We start from the raw sequence: 9,016 nt of genomic DNA on the forward strand, positions 1-9,016 counted from the left end.
ATAGTAATCCGCTCCCACTTCCAAAATGGAATAGGCATCCTCTGAGATACACCCCCGGGCCGCTGGTGCTCACACTTGACCTGCTGGCAAGTCAAACACCTTGAAACAAAGTCTGAAATATCTCTTTTCATCCCACACCACGAGTAATGCTGACTCAGATCATGATACATGTTTGCCGCTCCCGGATGGATGGAATACCGAGTAAAATGGGCCTCCATAAGAATCAATCTAATCAAATCGCCTGTCCTGGGCACACAAATTCTGCCTCCGATCCGCAAGACACCATCAGAATCAAGGACAGCATCCTTAGCTTCCCCTCTCAATACTTTGTCTCGAATGAGACATAATTTTTCATCATCAAATTGGTGTGCATGGATTTGCTCGAATAAAGAAGACCGAGCCTCAATAAAAGCAATCATCCTATCACTCTCTTCTGAAATCTGCAAGCGGACAAGACTGTTAGCTAATATCTACACATCTCTAGCCAATGGTCTCTCCTCAATACTAAGCGCTGCAAGACTCCCCATGCTAGGAGTCTTCCTACTCAGAGCATCGGCCACAACAGTTGCCTTTCCTGGATGATACAAAATGGTCACATCATAGTCCTTCAGCAACTCAAGCCATCTCCGTTGCCTCAAGTTCAAATTCCTCTGTCTAAAGATATACTGAAGACTCTGATGATCAGTGAAGATCTCACAATGCACTCCATACAAATAATGACGCCATAACTTAAGTACAAATACCACAGCTGCTAACTCCAGATCATGAGTAGGGTAGTTCTTCTCATGGGACTTCAATTTCCTAGAAGCATAATCAATCACTTTCCCCTTCTGCATCAACACACCACCAAAACCAACTCCTGAAGCATCACAATACACTGTAAAGTCTACACCTTCCTCAGGTAGAGTCAACATAGGAGCAGAAGTCAACAAAGTCTTGAGCTTTTGAAAGCTCTCCTCACACTCATCAAACCACTGAAAACCCACATCCTGTCAAGTCAATCTAGTCAATGGAGCTGCAATAGTAGAGAAACTCTAAACAAATCATCGATAATAGCCTTCCAATCCCACAAAACTCCTAATCTCAGTAGATGAAGTAGGTCGCGTCCAGCCTCTAACTCCCTTAATTTTGGTTGGATCTACTCCAATACCCTCCTTGGACACCACGTGTCCCAAGAATGTCATAGAAGTAAGCCAGAACTCACACTTTGAGAACTTGGCATACAACTTCTCTTCTCTCAACCTCTGAAGTACAATCCTATGGTGTCGGACATGGTCCTCCTCAGTCTTAGAGTAAACCGAGATGTTATCGATGAAAACAATCACAAAAGAATCAAGGTATGGTCAAAACACCCCATTCATCAACTCCATGAATGCTGCAGGGGAATTATTCAATCCGAAGGACATCACTAGAAACTCTTAATGCCCTTACCGGGTCCGAAAAGCTCTCTTAGGGATATCTGATGCCCTAATCTTTAACTGATGATACACAGACCTCAAATCAATCTTAGAGAACAATGATGCTCCCTGTAACTGCTCAAATAAGTCATCAATACGCGGAAGAGGATACTTATTCTTAACTGTTACTTTGTTCAACTATTTGTAATCAATACACATTCTCATAGTCCCATCCTTCTTCTTCACAAACAATATAGGGGCACCCCAAGGTGATACACTAGGGCGAATAAAACCCTTACTCTATAAATCTTGCAACTGATCCTTCAATTCTTTCAACTCTGCTGGGGCCATACCATATGGAGGTATAGAAATAGGCTTAGTGCCCGGCTCAAAATCAGTAGCAAAATCGATATCCCTATCGGGAGGAACACATGGAAGATCAGAACGAAATACATCGAGAAACTCCTGAACAACGGGAACAGAGTCCATGAAAGGTGGTTCAACACTAGTATCACGAATAAACACTAAGTAAGATAAACACCCCCTCTCCACCAATTTCTGAGCACGGATAAAAGAGATGACCTTGCTAGGATAAGAACCAGTAGCACTCTTCCACTCAACCCTCGGAATACCAGGCATTGCTAAAGTCACAGTCTTAGCATTACAATCAAGGACATCATGATAAGGAGAAATCCAATCCATACCAAAGATAACATCAAAGTCTACCATCCCTAGAATGATTAAGTCTACCCAAGTGTCATACCCAGTCAATGAAATAAGACAGGATCGATATACTCGATCAACCACTAAGGGCTTACCCACGGGTGTAGAAACACGAATAGGTACAATCATGCTATCACATACTTGGTTTATCAAATATCACATATTTCTCATAATACTCCATTAATTCAACACTCTTAATATAACCAAAAATCATAACTACGCCCTTCATTTACCTTACTCTCAAATTGTCACTCGTATCTAGTCTTCTTAGAAACCACATTGTCGCCTATAAAAATTTCAAACTATAGATCCTTCTCTTTTCATTTAAATATTGCATAATAGATAGGGGCCTCACCCAAGGCTGACTAGATATACTTTAAAAAGTAATAGTACTCTCTCTTTGAGATAGTGTTATTAAATCACACACAATGTCGGCTCTACACAATATTTCATATACCTAATTTATGCTACCATTAAAATCATTCTATAACTCATACCAACACTTCAAAAAAATTTAGTCACCGCCATTAGCTTATATACTATGAGCTCATAACCTCCATTTACTATCAAATGTCTATGTAACACATCATAACATTCTATGTAGTTCCATCAATAGTTCTATCAATAGAGTACTAATCCAACTTTCTTTTTATGACCATGTAAAATTATATCTCACCTAGTGCATCATTCGTAAGTCATCTATCTTAGGTTGTGCAATCTAATACCACGTAAAACTCTAAACTTTTCATAACTCATTAATAAAAGTCGATGATAAATTTCTAGTATGTTTGTACTGAACTAGTTCACATATCACAGTCATATCTAAGATCATACGCAATTATCAATACAACAATCAACTACACCCCATGGGTTTATACAAGAGGTCTTATACCTTCACTTTTCTCAAATTCTTTCTATGGTGCAAAATTCTAATATATCGACCCTTCAATATATCAAACTCTTGTTTCTCTATCTTGATTAGTGATCTCATGTTTTACCAATAACGTATGATATTTTACTTCACACCCTAAATCAAATCTCAGAAGGAAACTCTTTTTAGATCCTTTAACAATCAAAAGTAATAAACTTTATGATCCAAAACATGCATAAGATCTTTCACATGCTTAATACCGATGCAATCAATCATTTATTACCTTACAAATTCATGCCTTGAAAATATATCACCAATTATGCAGACTTATAATGAAAAGTTTGAATTTTAAGTCCAATTGCATAACCCAATACCCTTATGTATCTAAATTTGCTTATACTTTGAAGACTTTTATAATTACCTTATCTTAGCTTATCATTGATTGCCTCTCCATCAACCATACCATATGCTTCACTAAAATCCAACCCTACTCATTACTAAATTCAACACTACAATAGAATTTATATCCCCACTAAAGCTAAACGTCTGTACACTCCTCTCTTAAGTTTTATCTAATAACTTTTAGCCAATATGATTAACCTATTACATTATTGACTTAATCAAAACAAAATAGATAAAACCACGTGCTCTTGAACCCAATTATCACCTTCCTAAAGATACCTATTTGACCCTTGCAATTAGAGAGAATATTATTGTTCTCACCTTTTTCTGAAGGCTACATATCCCACAAATTTTATCTTATTTTAGTTATGACGCTAACACCTTTATGTTCTATACGAGCGGTGCCCCAATATCTTCTAAAACGTTCCATACAATCACATTACTTCACTAAATAGTAGAAATTCACAACCTTAGATGCTCACAAGTCTTTATTACAATGCAAAAATCATTTAACCAAAAAATCCTTATTATATAGTTTCATCTCAATCACAACCCCTCACGAACTCTTTTCACCATCATGCTCAGTTAGTCCTTATTATAACCACGAAGTGAACCTTTTCTTCAACCTGAAACCTTAAACTTAGGTATACCATTCAAATTCAAGAGACTAACCCAATTTATATGCACCTTCTTGCTGAATCTTCAATTTACTTCACCCAAGTATATCCACTAGGACTTTCTTTCCCTATAAATTTATCATTTTAGTATCAATCTACCTTTTGAAGCTTAGGATAAAATTGTCAGTACTCATTCAGAACCCTTAAGATACATTTCACAATCCAAAGATCAACCACTAAAATTTTCCTTTAAAATAATGCTTAATCTAAGTTCCTGTAGTAATAAACTAGTTGGTTTCTCAAATGTGAATACAAAACTAAATCCTATTATCTCACCATGTAATACAACTGGTAACTCTTTTAGTAATTAGTATTCATACTTGATAATCGACGTACATGTTTCCACATAACCCTAGACTGCCACAACGTGAAAGTCCGTTAGATCTCTCACTAAAACATATCATACCTGTCCATAACATAGTACCCTAATAGCCCACATATTTCTACCCATTGAATAATTGCAAAACATTATTGAATCTATTCTCTCTAGACCAAACACTTTGTTTTACTTCTTAGATCAATTCAATAACAAAAATAACACATTTTCTAACTATAACCGAGTAATCATCGATAACTTTCTCTAATATACCCTCACGCTATGAGATCATAGTAGTTTCTTTATTAATCGACACTCGACATGACACTACCACAATATTTTGTAATCGAGAAAATATATCTATTTCTAAGGACACATTTTTTTATTTCTGTTGTTTCTATTTAAACTTCAAATACTATAGTAGATCCATATTTGAAATAAAGCGAAGAAGTTCAGATACCAATTTGTATCACCTAGATACCAATTGGATTCAAGTAGTAGCACGAAAGAAAGAAAAAATGAGCTTTCCTAAAGTCCTATAGCTTCTCGAAGAAAAATAAAGGCGTCCCTTACTGTTCTGCAAGACTCTACTAGACTTGTCCTTGTGTGATGAGATCAACGAACCTAATGCTTTGATACCAAGTTTGTCACGACCCAAAACTAGTCGTGAGGGGAACCACACTTAACCTCCTAAGTGGGTGAACCAACCAATTTAACATAACTTACAAAATACAAAGATAACATGGAAACTCAAAATCTTACTAAATATTATTTCCCAAAACCTGAAGGTCATCACATCAATGACATCTAATATCCAATACTGAGTCTAAGAATATCAAATACACCAAAATAAAAGAATAAAATGGTATGTGTCCAAAAATATAGGACATCATGTCATGACCAAAAGAATCCAACACGACCTTGAATGAATAGCTCACCCCGGAACTTGATATGCTGGGGGCTGGCTAGAGCGGAGGGAAATCTGAAGTCATAGGTACACTCGCTGCATTGCATAAAAGGAAAACAAAGTAAAACACAAGTAGGACTCAGTACGGGGGCAACATGTACTGAGTAGGTATCATCGGTCAACCCAAAATAGAACTAATATACAATAAATAATAGTATGAACTAAACCATAGCACTTAACAGGTGATAAACAACAAACAACATGAACAAGTGTCAACAACATTAAAGTAAGCTCGTAATAAGTCAATGATATGAAGATCACACATAAGGACTCATACCTCTTAACCAGACCATTTTGGGATTTGAATTCTTTGAGATTGAGTACTTTCCGCTAATTCAACATGTTTTTCCTTTAATATTACCTTGTCGGAACTTGACACTACGATCCAAGAATAATGTGTCGGTACGTGACACTCCGATCCAAGAATATCGTGTCGAAACGTGACACTCCGATCCAAGAATACCGTGTTGGAACGTGACACTCCAATCCAAGAATATCATTAATTTATCATTTAATATCACCACTCTTCCATTCGTTAATAATATTTCATTGAGCCTTCTTTATTCAAGGCATCACTTCAATAGAGGTGGTTTAAGATTATACATTCCACGGTCTCAGGATTTCAGACAAATCACAAAAAAAACAAATGATCAAGCCACACAGTCACACAATCAAGTACATAGAAAACTTCACAATATCATTCAATGCATATCAGTCACTAGTAAGAGTTTACTATCAAATAGCATAAACCATAACCTACCTCCACCGAAGAACCAAAGTGATACCAGTTACGTCTCCGATACTTTTTCTTCCCTCAACGTCTCCGAACCTTTTCAATTCTCCCTCCCGAGTCCTGCCTTTACTTGAGGCTGTTTGCTACATCAATTACAAAGCGATATTTGATGTCCTTCTTTATTAACCTTTCGAGTGCCTCATTGACATACTAAATGAAGACTATCTCAATTTGTTGATAGATTTTGTGGGAAGCACAGAAATCCAGCATTTCTTGTGTCTGCTTCGTTCCACCCGTTACAATCCCAACTATGTTCTTCATACCGAGGATTAGGTCTCCAGGAATAAATTTCACTTCACTTGGGAGGCCAACAAGAACAAGAACGCCAGCAGTCCTTAACAATGACAAGTATGTATCAAATGGAATATCTCCTTAAGCGGTGTTAATAATAAAGTCAAACGACTTACTCGGTTCCATCATCTGCTGTTCATGTGATGAGATTACAAACTTGTCTGCTCCAAGACGATTTACTGCCTCTTCTCTCTTAGATATACTTGTACTGAATACCGTTACATTCATTCAAAAAGCCTTCACTGCTAAGTGACCTAGACCACCTAATCCAACGACATCTAGAGATTTTCCCGGTTGGTTCATGTTATATTTTATCATCGGAGTATAAATAGTAATTCCAGCACATAATAAAGGTGCTCCACAAACATGCGATTGTTCTTTGGCATCATAGTCTTCTCTCCTTTAAGGATTTGAGCCGCCATTATTTTGTTTTGGAACAGGAATAATAGTATCTTCTCAATAATGTAATTTAACTTTTATTGCCCTAATTGTTTTATGACTAATTATAATAGTGGTAAAAAGAACCCACTATTAATATAATGTTATCTTCTTTGACCCTCAACTACATAAATTATTAAAACTATCCCATTATTATTATAATTATAATTACAAATAGTCAAAAATACCCATTTAGAATCTATTAAAAAATTATTTTATGAAATAAAATTCTCTATTGCTCAAATTGAAAAAAATGGGTCGTTACAAGTCGACATAAAAATGTACATAACAAAATCGAATAACACAATATATTTTTTCTATAGCGCCCATATCAAACATTCCATTCAAATGACTCCTCCCTTTGATTTTTGGTCACCCAGAATTAATCCGTCAAATCATCATTACAATATAACAAATACTTGATTCATCAAATCCAACATACTTGTCACAATACACTATTTAAGTCATTATTGTTGATACTGACAAACATCATTACCATATCAGCCATTTATCATACTCTCAAACTGTCATTAATATAAAAAAATATTCTTAGCAAACACATTGTAGTCTTTAAAATTTTTGAACTATGGCTCTCGCTATTTTCATTTAACCTTTTCATGACAATTACGAGTCACACTCAAAAATGACACTAATTTCAAATATAAAAGTACTTTCCCATCTCGACAAGATAATTGAATCACACTCATTGTCAACATCAAACAACCTCTCACACAATAAGCTTTAACTATCCTTCAAATCACCATATACCCTATGCCAAAACTAAAGACACTATTGGTCACTCTAGTACTTATGTACAATATTAGCTCAAAATCTTTACTCACCATCAAATGCCTATGTAAAATATAATAATAATCTATACCATCCCATCAAAAAATTAGATTCAATCCCCTCAAAATTCTAATTAACCGTGTAGAACTCTAGGTACACACAGTTGAACATCAATAAGTTGCCAGTCATAATTTGAACAATCTAGCTCAACATAATCACATATAATCATTCCCACATCATTACTAGTCACCCAAACAAAACTCCATCTTTAAAGAGTTGATGATAATTTCAATTAACTCTTTACTAGTTCATATCTCACAATTATATGTAAACTCATGAATAAAAATTAATAAATTCTTCAACTACAAATCAAGGGCTTATACAAGAGGTTTTTATTCCTTCACTTTTCTTACATTCTTCTCATGACAGAAATTTTTGACTACCTTCAACTCTTCAATACACTAAAACTTCTTTTTTTTTGCTTATTCATATACAAGTCTTATTCTATGTCCAACAACCCCTGACAGTTTTTACCTTATCCTCTAAACCATAACATTATGTGAAACTCCCCTTAGGTATAGCAATCAAAAGTAACAAAATTTACTACTTAAATTATTTTTAAGTCCTTTCAAATACTTCATACTCAATGTCATCGACTGTTTCTTACCTTACCAATTCAGACCATGGCAAAACACACTACCACAAATCTAAATTCACAATGAAAAACTTGATTTTATTCCAACCGTGTAACACAGAACCTTTATCTATCAGCATTAACTCATATCTTGAAGATTTTTATGAATTCATGTATCTTAGCTTACATTGATCGCCTCTCCATCAACCATATCATATCCTTTGACAAAACTTCAACCGTACTCATTACCAACTGTAAACCATAAAAAAATATATATAATCACTTTCGAATTGAACGTCTATATTTTATCCAATAGTAATTATTTAAATCAATCAATTGATCTGGTGACACTATATATTATCATAATCAGGGCAAAACAGATGAAATCACATAACTCTGAATTTAATTATCTACTCTTTCTGAAATCTTTGACCCTTATAATCTGAATTATATCCTTGTTCTCACCTCCTTCTAAAGGTTAAACTACAACCCACTAATTCATTTCATTCTAGCTCTAGCTCCTTTCAGTTGTATTTGAGTGACATCATAATTCCTCATAAAAATTACCATACAACCATGCTACTCACAAATAGTAAACCATAATTCAAACATTCGAAAGTCACCCTTATCATAAAAAAGTCTTTTAATCAACAAAACTTATCATATAGATTCAACCTAATCATCATCCATCAAAACTCTGCTTATCACTATGCCTAGT

The 9,016-nt window shown here is 35.1% G+C and overlaps 1 pseudogene; it reads right to left on the reverse strand.

Moving 5' to 3' along the window:
* Positions 1–6,114: 6,114 nt before the first annotated feature.
* Positions 6,115–8,544, reverse strand: LOC109120865 (probable cinnamyl alcohol dehydrogenase 1; annotated as a pseudogene).
* Positions 8,545–9,016: the final 472 nt, after the last annotated feature.

The sequence above is a fragment of the Solanum lycopersicum genome, chromosome 8, assembly GCF_036512215.1.
Source record: "Solanum lycopersicum chromosome 8, SLM_r2.1".
Taxonomy (NCBI): domain Eukaryota; kingdom Viridiplantae; phylum Streptophyta; class Magnoliopsida; order Solanales; family Solanaceae; genus Solanum; species Solanum lycopersicum.